Source organism: Monodon monoceros, unplaced genomic scaffold, assembly GCF_005190385.1.
Source record: "Monodon monoceros isolate NGI ecotype Baffin Bay Population unplaced genomic scaffold, NGI_Narwhal_1 Super_Scaffold_3, whole genome shotgun sequence".
Taxonomy (NCBI): domain Eukaryota; kingdom Metazoa; phylum Chordata; class Mammalia; order Artiodactyla; family Monodontidae; genus Monodon; species Monodon monoceros.
This window is the reverse complement of record NW_021703780.1, coordinates 17,277,044-17,289,453: the sequence shown is the minus strand read 5'-3', so window position 1 is coordinate 17,289,453 and position 12,410 is coordinate 17,277,044. Positions and strand designations below refer to the sequence as shown.

The 12,410-nt window shown below is 37.2% G+C and overlaps 1 protein-coding gene across 5 annotated transcripts in view; it reads right to left on the bottom strand.

The window, feature by feature from the left end:
• Window positions 1-12,410, bottom strand: part of CDKAL1 (CDK5 regulatory subunit associated protein 1 like 1) — a 649,567-nt gene that overhangs the window by 343,241 nt on the left and 293,916 nt on the right. The gene's annotated exons all lie outside the window — the stretch shown is intronic.

Below are 12,410 nucleotides of genomic sequence, written 5' to 3'. Positions count from 1 at the left end.
TTTAATATATTTCACATAGCTGAGACTGTGAATTACATCATATCAATACCACTGTTGAAAGCAGCTCCCAACTAAAATGAGATGAGATACTGAACAGATGAAGTGCTGTTCAAAGTCAATGTAGCCCAGACTTAGAGGACAGAAGAATTAATGAGAAAATGAGAATCTAACAGATGGTGCTGCACGATTCCTCGCTGCACATCCACCACCTCAAGCAGCTTCTATACATGCAAAGCCCCAGGGCCCCACCTGGTAGCAGCATAATTACCCTAAATGTGCACTTATGTTTCATTACACCTTGGCCATTACTATGTGCACTGATTACAAGTATCAATCCCTTTCATTTTCATACACCTCTGCAGTTCCATAGCATTCAGCTGTGAAAACTCAGCACTCTGGTTGCTTCTAACATGCGGCCCATGCTGATAAAACCGCAGAGGGTAAATTATTTGTCACTCTACAGGGTGCCAATTCAGTTTGATAAGGATGACATCATCCCCATTTTACCAATAACAATGGTACTAACAAGAACGTGTAATCAACAAACCTCAGTCCTCCGCTAGCCCTGGCAGGTGCAACTCTTTTTATGCTAAAAATAAGCCAACATTAGCTTCCAGCTCAAAACTATTTCTTTTATCACAATGCTAAGCAGAAGTTGGCTTCCATAAGGCACTGCAGCTGCTGCCGCCGCCGCCGCTTCTGCAGATGCCTGCATTAATTGTATCAAGGACATACTGAAATAAGTGCTTATTCAGCACAATGGCTATTGGGGAGCAGCTGGAGGCACAAGACAAACTGTCTTGAAGAGAATGTACCAACCCAGTGTGTAAATTACAATGATGAAGTACAAAGAGAGTCTAAGTTTAAGGGCCTAATATAACTTCAGAACAGCATGAAAATTTAGTGTTATCAATGGAGTCTGAATGCAAGTATTTCTGAAGTAAGGAACAGACACTTTCAGATTTCACTAAAACCACTTTTAGAATGGGGGTGATATTTACTACCCCTTCAACAAAGTACAAATAAAAAAGTTACCATAAAAATATCAAATTGATACTGCTCTCCTTCTATGTATAAATCATAATATAATTCCCCTCCTGTGTGTGTGTATAGGCAGTGTGTATATTTCAAAGAATTAAACAGCAATATAATAATAACATTGTTTATTACACAGAAGCAACACGTGGCTCAAAAGAAAGGACAGATTTGTCTAGCTTTCTTCCTCATCCCCTTACTACTTATTCATGCCCCCTTCATACATGCATTTTATGTTCTTTAGTCATATCCCTTCCATTTTCTAACCCTTACATTAGAGAGCAAAAATGAATTAACGGTGATTAAAGGCTATTCCAGGTGATAGGTTATTATGGAGCATTCAATTGTGCCAATTTGGGTGGGGATAGGAGAAATGGGTCCATAAAGGTCCTGCCGGAGAGGAATGCACTATGAAGTCAGAGAAACACTACGGCCGGATAATGACATCCCATGATTCTTTGTCAGCCTTCACCATGGTCTCCCCAAATAATACATACCCTCTCTAGAAGGGACTAAGGATGGCCATACTTCTGCACTGGTTCAGAAACCAACCTGAAAACAAACAGTGGGCCTAATAATACATCAACATATCTGAACTGACTTGTAGTTGAGAGCATGACCAAGCTGCTCTACATTTGCATCACAGACATCACTCCCACACAGGCTGCACTTCATTCAGGAGCATGGTTTTTGAACCTCCACAAAATGATCCACACTCCTGGTAAAGAATCACACTTCTACAAATTAGAAATGACCTCAAATCAAAATAATTAAGTTTTTCAAACTTTTCAAATATTCATTTATTAAGACAGTAGATCATTATCATCTCCAAATCTCCAAATCCACAAAGGTTATACCACTAGTAATTGGCTTTCTTTTAGGTGACATCTTGGACACACAAACAAAGATTTAGTCATTTACAACTAAAAAATTACAAGAGACTTACTCTGCATCACACTGAAATAAACGCTGAGTTGCTGGCTAAACTCATTCATCAGATAAATGACTTGATCTTCCACTTTAGCCTCGAAACACAGCTACTCAAATACAAATACAAGCATCAGAAAATTCAAACTGCTTCCTTCCACACTTTCAAAGTATCAAAAAATAGTTAAAAACACAAATGGTAAGTCTTGAATGCCAAAAGTCATTAATGCATGGCAAGTACAGTTTAATTTTAGCTAAGCGCAAAAAGGGTACTTTACATGAGGAGACTAGGATGGATTTGTAGAAACACTGTTAAAAGCACACAGAGACAATAATAACTGTACTTGTAATCAGTGCTGGGAACCAACACCTTACTGCTTCACTAATAATTTCCGTCTTTATGCAGCATTTCCTAGCACAATTGCCATGATGCTAAAATGTTATTATGGTCATATTCAAACCATTATATCATCTGCAATCCCATAAAATAACAATTAACAGTATGTCTTCATTCAAACGATATACAGCTGAATTTTAAAGTTTCTAACCAATTTAATCACAATGGATACCACTCAGATGATTCCATTCACTTACCCATAACCTGACTATCTATAAAATAGCATCCCTAAGAATGTTTGAGGGGTTAGAAAAGATACATTTAAACCAGAATAAAAATAAAATTCTGGTGTAAACCACAAAGCAAGATAGTCATGCTCCAAAGTCTTAATAGTTTTTTATTTCTGAAACAGTGTTTTTTTCTTTGAATGTATTTGATATTTGATAGATATATTAGCTCTTGAGCATCATTTATCATGTTTATTTTTAATAGGGCTCCCTTAGAACAGCTGCCTAAGATGCTAATCTTTTCTTTTTTCTTGGGCCTTTTGTAAATATTTGAAATAGCTATTCATTAACAGTTGCACGTTTATTCAGTCCTGTTGTACGGCTTGTGAACTGGAATTAGCTTTTATTTTATTTTTTCTATCTGTTGGCCAGACTAGAGAAACCCTGCTGTTTGGGTTCAATCTGTCAAGGTTCAAATTATCCTCCAACTGAGAGCTAATCAAGGGCGTCTGACCTGGTTTGCAAATAAACTAGGAACAAAAGTGGGTTTATTTTTTCTTTCTTTGGAGCACTGGTTCTCAAAAAGTAAAGCCAAACAAGAGTGGGTCACAAATGCAATTGCCTAAAATTAAAAACAGACACAACTGGCAACTGAAGATGAACTGGATTTACTTGGCATTTCTGAAGTTCCCAGTTTTGAAGCTATAAATCCACTTTTTAATAGGAAGTGGTTTCCAAATACATTTCAAATTAAAATTCACAGTTCATTTAATGCAAATCCACAACACGAGGAGAACATAGATTTTAGGCAATCAAGCTACTCTGATGGGTACACTGGAAACTTTAAGTATCTTCATGGATGCAAAGCCTCAAGGTAATAGTTACATATAGTAGAACTAATCTTTCTGCATCATTAACATCATTACGATATTCATTTTACGTACATTTCTAAACTATGAAATACAGTTTTATTTTCTTTTAAACATTTTCAATCTCCAAACTTGAAAAGAACAGGTATTTTTACAAATTAAGCAGAGTTTGTTTTAAATGTTACCTTAATGAACTACTTAATGAATGTACTTAAATGTAGTCTATTTACTGACACATATTAAAATACTTTCTCCTAGTATATCAAGGTAACTAGAACCTAAAATTACTGCTTGGGTCTGATTTTCAGCATTCTGTTGTTTTTATAAGGTATCTAATCTTTTGGTTTGAAACAGCGATGCCAATGAAACTGAAAACCTGTGAAATGTGTCAGTGCCACCATTCAAGAACATTATGATTGCAATTCTACTAAGGGCCTCTCTCAAAATGATCCCAACTGATGAAATTACCCCGGTTACCATAATAAACTAAACTGCACTATAGCAACCAATGCATTTGCAATATCAAGTATTTGAGTACAACATCTTCCCGGAGGGGTAGCATGCTATAGTGCAAAGTACAATGGCCCATCCATCAGGAAAGCTCTATTTTATCACTCTTCTTCAGACATGCAGTGTAACCTCTCTGTGCTTCAGTGAAACAGGGACAACAAGCACCAGCAGCTATAATTCACCAAGCAAATGTAAGGATGAACTGAAAAGCTACATGTAAAAGTACAAAGAACATCATTTGACATCCACTTCTTAGACAAGTTTATTAATATAAGGGCCCACAAAAGAGCATAATGTCTGAATTATATTTATAATCACGCCTGTATCCATCACAAAAAATCAGTATGACAAATAAGAATGAAAATAAAACAAAGAATAAAATCGGTGATGTGCAAACGTTCTATTTTATGTTTTTTGGTAGTAGAATATAATAAATACTAGGCAGCATATAAAATAAAATTTTCTTTGCTTAGGGATGGCAATTTGGCTTCCTGAAGTCCATATTTAAGAATAATTAGCAATACAGTGGCTGAATATGTGATCAGATGTCAAGAGTGAGCTGACACCCAATCTGAGAAATATCTTGCCCTACCTAAAATACACTGGTCCAAGGGTCCATTTATTTTTCCTTTTATATAAATTATTCTGAACAAGCCAGCCTCTTTTAAGCAGCAACTTATATTTTATCAAATTCTATATTTTAGTGAAGAAAAATATGTTTTTGCTTCATAACCTGCTATCAAGTCATACTTACAAATCACAAATTGCTTCTTGTAAATGTTCCAGGATTCACTACAAAAAATGTAAACTGTAAACAGCACTTCACTATCACAAATCTTCCACTTAATAGGTACTTGACAAACGTTTGTTAAATAAACAAATAATAGTAATAACAATTCAGATTAAATCCAACACTAACCTTGGCTAAAGTGCTACAGAAAACCTCATTCTCCTGCATTTACTCAAAAGTAAGTTATTTTAAACATCATCATTTTAAATCAAGAACTAGTCATCAAAAAGCAAAATGTTAGTCAATCAGAGCAAAAAAATTTACAGATTTTTGAAATTCATAGGGAGAGGTATATTTTCATGCCACTGAAAGATTTATGAATTTATACAAAGCATATACTATTTGAAAATTTAGTTGCAGAAATAATACTGCTGGAAACATTCAAATGCTGGGCTAATACAGTTAGAGAAATTATTTTTAAAACCTTTATTCAATTATTCTCCACTTAACATAGTGCCAAGCTTCTCCTACCCCCCTCCCTTTTTACTAAAACTAATTACACAGTGAATTATATCTCTAAGGCAGTACAACTGTAAATGAAGGTCAGACCATTGCATATAAATTATTTCTAATCTAAAAAATAAAGCACAGATGTAGCCAGAGCGAACAAATATAGATACAAAAACAGAAATGAATTCACTTGTATATAATACATAGCAACCCAATTTTTCAAAGAAAACAGCTATTATCTTTTTAAATCCAGTTTTCTTCAACATTTCCTATGCAGAACATTCACTTTGTTTCAAATATTATCTAGTTGGCCATTATTTGCTTATATGATATAGTATGGGTCTACATTAATATTCACAGAAAGAAACAGTCTGAACTGTGTCCAACCCACGTTATCCTCTCCAAATTACCTTCCATCCGTGAACAATCCATGTTTCTCTCATTACCAATCAAGGATACTGGCTGACTACTCCTTCAAACTCCAGGATCCACAGCCAGATATTGAGAAGGTTCATGGGTTCAAAGGTTCTGAGAACATTTATTACTTCTAGTAGGTAAGATGAAAGACGAAGTTTCCAGTCTACAGTTATGAGACTCATAAGGGCTTGTATCAAAAAACATTTACTGAACATTAATTGTGATATCAAGATAAGTAAGACCCAAGCAGTCCTTATCACAGAGATCACAGAGGAGGTAGAGAATATAAATATTGAAACAAGTCACTTTAACTACACCTGGTAAGCACTATCACAGATGCGTGAAGAAAAAATTCTGTGTGATTGAAGAAGAAATTATGAATGGTGAGAGATGACAGCTGAAGAGGAGATTTAAGACTAAAATATGAAAGGTCGTGAGGACCAGCAGTATCAGTATCAACAGAGAACTTAAAACGCAAATTCTCAGGCCCCACTCAAGACCCTCTAGAAACAAAATTTGCATGCTAACAAAATCTCCAGGTAATCTGTCCGCCCTTTAAAGTGTGAGCAGCACATCTACGGGCCAGTGTTTCTTATTAAAAACAGCCAGGCATGGGCATGTGAAAGCATGTGAATACACACAGAACAGAAAAATAAAGACAAATAAAATGGCAACAGCATTTTCTCCTTTCTGTTCCCCTTCCTCCTTCTTGCCCTCTTACTATATTGTTAAGAACAACAACAATAATAATAAGCAACCATTTATTATTCTCAAAGCATCAGGTTTAGCTTTACATTATCTTGTTTAATATTCATGCTGATTATCTAATGAGTATGCTTTACTCCTATTTCTCAGACGAAAAACTAAGCCTGAGAGAGAATAAACAGTTTTCTTAAGGGCACAGAGCTAACAAGCTACGGAAACAGAATTTAACCCTTTCTGTTCTTAACCAAAATGCCATAGTATCTAAGGCTTATCTGAATCACTGCTCTTATCACTCAGTGATATTATGGCTTACTTACTAAATTGCAGACTATAAGCTACACGGCCCTGTGATTTTTAACTCCCTCTATGCTAACAGTTCCTGGTGATACGCCAGTAATTGTTTAAACCATATCCTATTATTACCACCATATTTAGTTTAATGGAAAACAATCTTGAATATATTTGTTGAATATATATATACAATAATATTATACGGAATAAAAGGCACTGTAAATATAATAATGGCATTATGACATTTTAATACTAAAATATATTTTTTAAATATCTAACAAAATATACTTATTGCTGAAAAACACACTACACAGAAAGTTAGCGGCTTAAAACAATAATTTATTATTGCTCCTAATGCTGCAATGTGGATTAGGTCCAGCTGGGCAGGTTTCTTTTGGATCAATGTGATAGTGGGAACATTCAATATGGCTTCTTCATTCACATCTGGAGTCTCAGTTAGAACATCTGTGGGCTGACTATGCATCTCTCTGTCCATATGATGCTGCCAGTAGGGTAGCTGGACCTCCCTCAAGGTGGCTTAGGATTCCAACGCTCCATAAGAACAAGCCCGAGTATACAAGTGCTTATCAAACTCTGCTTGCATAATGCTTTCTAACGTTCCACTGGCCGAAGCAAGACACGTGACAAGCAGAGAGTCAATGTGGAAGGGGTCTATCTACACGAAGCATGAATACGAGGAGGAGTGAGTCAGTGAGGCCCACGGAGTAGTAGTCTACCAGGATTTTTCAATAGTTTATCCACATGGTATTTAGAGAGAAGAAAACAGGAATTGTTGATTCCCTGGGTTTGTTAAATCTTAGATTCTAAAATGTATTTATAAAATCTGTAAGTAATTATGAAACGTAAAATCAACTAAGCTTAAATATTTCAAATAATGTTTATGACAAAAGTGGGTTTTGTCCATTGCACACATAGCCTTTTATCCCTGAATCAAGTCCAGCACTCTGCAAGTGGCAAGCAATATGGCCCATTCTAATTAATTAGCTAGGATTTTCTCCTATTTATTCCCCATGTGCTTGGGTTTATTTTCTCTCTACTTTTCTGGTTTCAGACTCTGGTTTTGATTTCTGACTCAGATCTCTTTGTTTTGATGACTTCCTGGGCTACTTTTTTGAGTTCCACCATATTTCTGAGCTCTAATCATGCCGTATCAAATGCACAGGCACACACACACATTCTGTATCAGGGCTGACTCATGAAACACTGCTACTGTCCCCACATACACCACTGAAGTCTGTCACTTCACACCCACTGAGGAAGGTATTTAGAGAAATCAAATATTTATTTCCTAATAAGATGAACACGTAGAAGATCATTTACGTAGCTTACGTTGTTTATGCTGATATTCTTGACCGTAAATGGTACGTTTCTTCTCCACTTCCATTCAATATTTTGATCAAATGACTTGGTATTTGAGAATCAAGAAGGTTCTCTAGACAACTTTCTAGAAGTGGTCCTCACAGCACCTCTACCTGGGTCATTTGGAGCGAGTCATCTGAAAATGTAAATTCCCGGGTCTATGGCAGACCTACTGAATAGCAAATATGGCCAGATACTTGCATTTTAAATACACACCCCAAAGGTCCAGTGGTTATTCTCAGAGACAGTAAAGTTTAAGAACCGCTTCCATAGATGATTACTACCTCACTGTCATTCACCTTCCTTAACTAAAATTCAACAAGTCAAAAAGATCTATGTGCAGTGTATAATCATCTAAGCCTTCATTCCTTCCCTTTTTCATTCAATACATTCTTTCATTAGATCTTTCTCATTCTGCCCCAATTATATTTTCACTGGTTAAATCCTGTTACCCCCAGGTTCTCACCCATACCAGAAATGAACTAAAGGGCATAGTATTTAAAGTCAGCAGTCTAAATCAAACTTTTCTTTCTTATATTACAAATAACAAGAAATGTGTTGGAACTCACAAAGAGAAATAAAAAGCATAACTGAGAGCAACAAATAAAAAGAAATACAGAAATTTATAACCTCTGCTGAACAGCCAAGGTCCCACTAACAAACATTTTCTTCACGCAGAAAATTGTGCTTGCCGCACCTGACATTGTGCAAGTATGTTTACTGCAATTTAATATCCACACAAGCAGGAGAAGAAATTTAATAATTTTTCAGCTGGAATGAATTGACAGCCAGTGTTAGAAAACTGCATACTCTGCAGAATCAATAAAAGCTGCTGGCATCACAAAGTAGTACTTCTGCCCAGAAAACATCTCACAAAGGTCAGGTTTACAAACCACCAGGTAGCAGTATCACTTTCACATCTTTCCAGGGCTATTAAAATTCCATTAAACAACCTTCCAAAACTAACTTGCAGCCTTTAAAGTTCACCAAAATGATCCCAGAGACAGATCAGCCTCAGTTCAAACTCTGAAAGCAAACCCTTGGTTAACTTCTGTCCCCTTGTCCCCAGAAATCGTTTGCAGAATTCTGTTTCACAGAAGAAAAATATCAAAGCAAATATTTATTTATAACTAGAAACGCGGACCTACACGGATATACTCATTTGGTAAAATGACAGATACCCGCTAACCATCAGGAACTACTTTCCAAAAGTAAATTATTTCTCTGTTGCAAATCCTGGAAAGCTGCCACCACCACAGATAATCTGGTATCATAAAATCAAGCCTGTGTTATAAGACACAGTACTCAATTGTGAAGGAAGAGCAGCTGAAACTAAGCAATATCTCTTGCCCACTTTAGAAATATAGCTTTTCCAGGCTTTATTTTCATTGTAGGTTCCAAGTCGCATATGGAATTTCATCGAGTATAATCAATTCAGGATTAGCCACTCATTCAACATTTATTGAGCACCTACTAAACCCAAATACACACTGTCACCCATGCCTGGCCCGATGCCCTCCTGGCTCAGTCCCCCAGTGACCTGAAACCCAGATGGAAGGAGAGCGGGAACATTTGTTGCGAGGACCAAGAGCCTGCCTCTGAGTGGATGCTCGGCAAGAGTGTTTGTTAAGTACTTCAGGTTTCCTCCAAAGGGCACAAACTTCATTATTTGCTTATTTGATCTCAAAAGCAGATGGATGTGCACTCAGTCAAAACAGAATACAGGCACCTTAAGACCTTGACAGAGAGCAAAGAACTCTGCTGCTCTGTTGAAACCAAATGGCTGGCAGAAAGAATTGGGTTTCCAGTGGAAAATGGGCGGGCTATTCGTTCCTCTAAATCAGTGGTCTCCATAGTTTAGAAAATCACTCTCTGGAACCGCTTAAAAAATTTTTTAAATGCATCTCCAGGGAGATGTATTTATTTATTTATTTGTTTGTTTATTTTATTATTATTTTTTTTTGTGGTACGCGGGCCTCTCACTGTTGTGGCCTCTCCCGTTGAGGAGCACAGGCTCCGGACGCGCAGGCCCAGCGGCCATGACTCACGGGCCTAGCTGCTCTGCAGCATGTGGGATCTTCCCAGACCGGGGCACAAACCTGCGTTCCCTGCATCGGCAGGTGGACTCTCAACCACTGCGCCACCAGGGAAGCCCAAGGGAGATGTATTTATTAATGACACTCAAGCACTACTGTGCTAATATATTATATACAATATGAAACATACACCAAAAAACTTTTTAAGGAAGAGAAAATACAGATCAATATAAATTCTAGTATCTTCTTCCTGCACTCTGACATATCATCTCACTAAACGACCTCAGACATGCAGACCCTAAGCTAGGAGCCTCCACAGCAGGATTCCTTTGTGGTGCCCAAGGGCTATGGAAGTGGGGTCAGATCACTAGAGTACCAAATACTTAGAATGTGTTGTCTTAGCCTCCCAAGAAATCCTTTCAGAGTGTTATGCTTTACAGGGCACGGCTGCAAGTTTTAACAAGGAATGCCAAAACATACAAGTTTAAGAAACTCAGTAAGTGAGTTTGAGTGTTAAAGGGATGCTGTTGAGACCTAATGCATCTCTCAGTACTCCCTATAAGAGCTCACATGTGAAAATTTTCTTGCAAATCTAATGCCAAGTTGGGTTGTTTTTATTCCTTATAGACTATATAAGCTTTTAAGAAAAGTTCAGAGTCGGAACTGCCTATCTGACTATGGCTTACTTTCCCGTGTTCCAATGCTGCACCAAGTCTTGACTTTCCTCATCTCCTTTCCCAAGGTCTCATTATTTTATATGGTTTTCATACTTACTTGCATTCTTGCAGGTTGTTTTGTGGAACAAAATAGAGTAAAAAAGATAAAACTCACCAGTAACAGTGGGGGATGGATATAAAAACGTATTCCCAGAAGCTCCAAATTTTCCGTACTTTGGATTACATGTACTCTGAACTACGAAAGCTTAGAGAATTATGAACAGATGTCATTTCGTAAAACAGCCTTGGGACTGCATCCTTGTTTCCCACAGCAGAGATAAGCAAACCGCACCACTGGCCTCCCTATCTTATTGGCAGAAGTAATGAAAGGCTGATTATAATAATGTATTGTTATCACCGCTTTTCTAAAGCATGTGCCTATCAGGAGAAATATGAACTGTTTCGAATAAACGTTCAATAAATATTTGTTGAATGAATGGCAAAATAACAACTATATAGTTCCAATGGTTACTTCAGTTAAAGAGTCACTGTTTGGTTTCTTTCTTTCATAGACCTCTAGCATCACATAAACCTTAAGATTAAGGATGGCAAGTGGATTTCATCTGGAATACTAAGCAGTGGCTAATAAGAACTCTGTATTAAGAGGGATTCTTCGGGGAAAGGCTGGTTGATCAGTAAAGGATGCCTGGAGTTGGGAAGGCAGAGGCGCAGCACAAGGGCTGCCAATTTGCTGACACCACCCTGACAGATAACGGATGTTTTCAAAATGTAGAGATATTTAAGTTAAAAGGCTCAATGGTTTTTGCCATCTGAAGACTTGCTTCCTGGGTCTGTGTACTTTTAATGTTCATTAGTTCAACTGGCTACTCTGTCCTCCTAAACTAGGAGGAGCTCCTTGGAGACAAGGACCCCATCTTTTCCACCTTTTTAATTCCCATACAGCACAGTAAATAAACACTCATAAAATGCCAGCTGACCCTTTTGTGATACCCGGAGATAACAAAAATCACCGAGCCTTTTCACTAAATAAGCACCACTGGATGTTGAAACCAGCCATTTACTAGCAGGGTGGTGTCTGCAAATGAACAGCACACTGTTCTGACCTGCCAACCTCCCTAACCTCGCTCATTCTTTTTTTTTTTCTTTAATTAAATTTTATTGGAGTATAGTTGCTTTATTGTTGTGTTAGTTTCTACTGTACAACAAAGTGAGTCAGCTATAGGTATACATATATCCCCTCTTTTTTGGATTTCCTTCCCATTTAGGTCACCACAGAGCAATGAGTAGAGTTCCCTGTGCTACATGGCTCATTCTTTACTAATCAACCAGGGTTTCCTCCCCACAATCCCTCTAGAGGTCAAGAGGGTCAGTTCATTTAATAACTTCAACCAAAAAATTATCTAAACTAGTGGTTCTCAATTCAAGTTCTCAACTCTGGCTTATATGTTAGAATCAACTATATTTTAGAAATTGCAGGGCCTCCCAATCCACAGAAATGATGATAAAGTAGTCAGCAATGGGACACAGACATCAGTGTGGTTTTGGTTTTATAAAATTTCCACGTGACTAAAGTGAACAGCTAGACTGATAATACTAATCTATTCTAGATCAACATTAGTTTCTAAAGACTACATCCATCTCTTATGAATTTATGATGTGTATTAGCATATTAGAGACAATAGGAAGTTCCCAATAACGTCTCATTTACTTTAAGTTAGCTTTCTCCAAAGTTGACCATTAAACCCTTATTCGAACACGG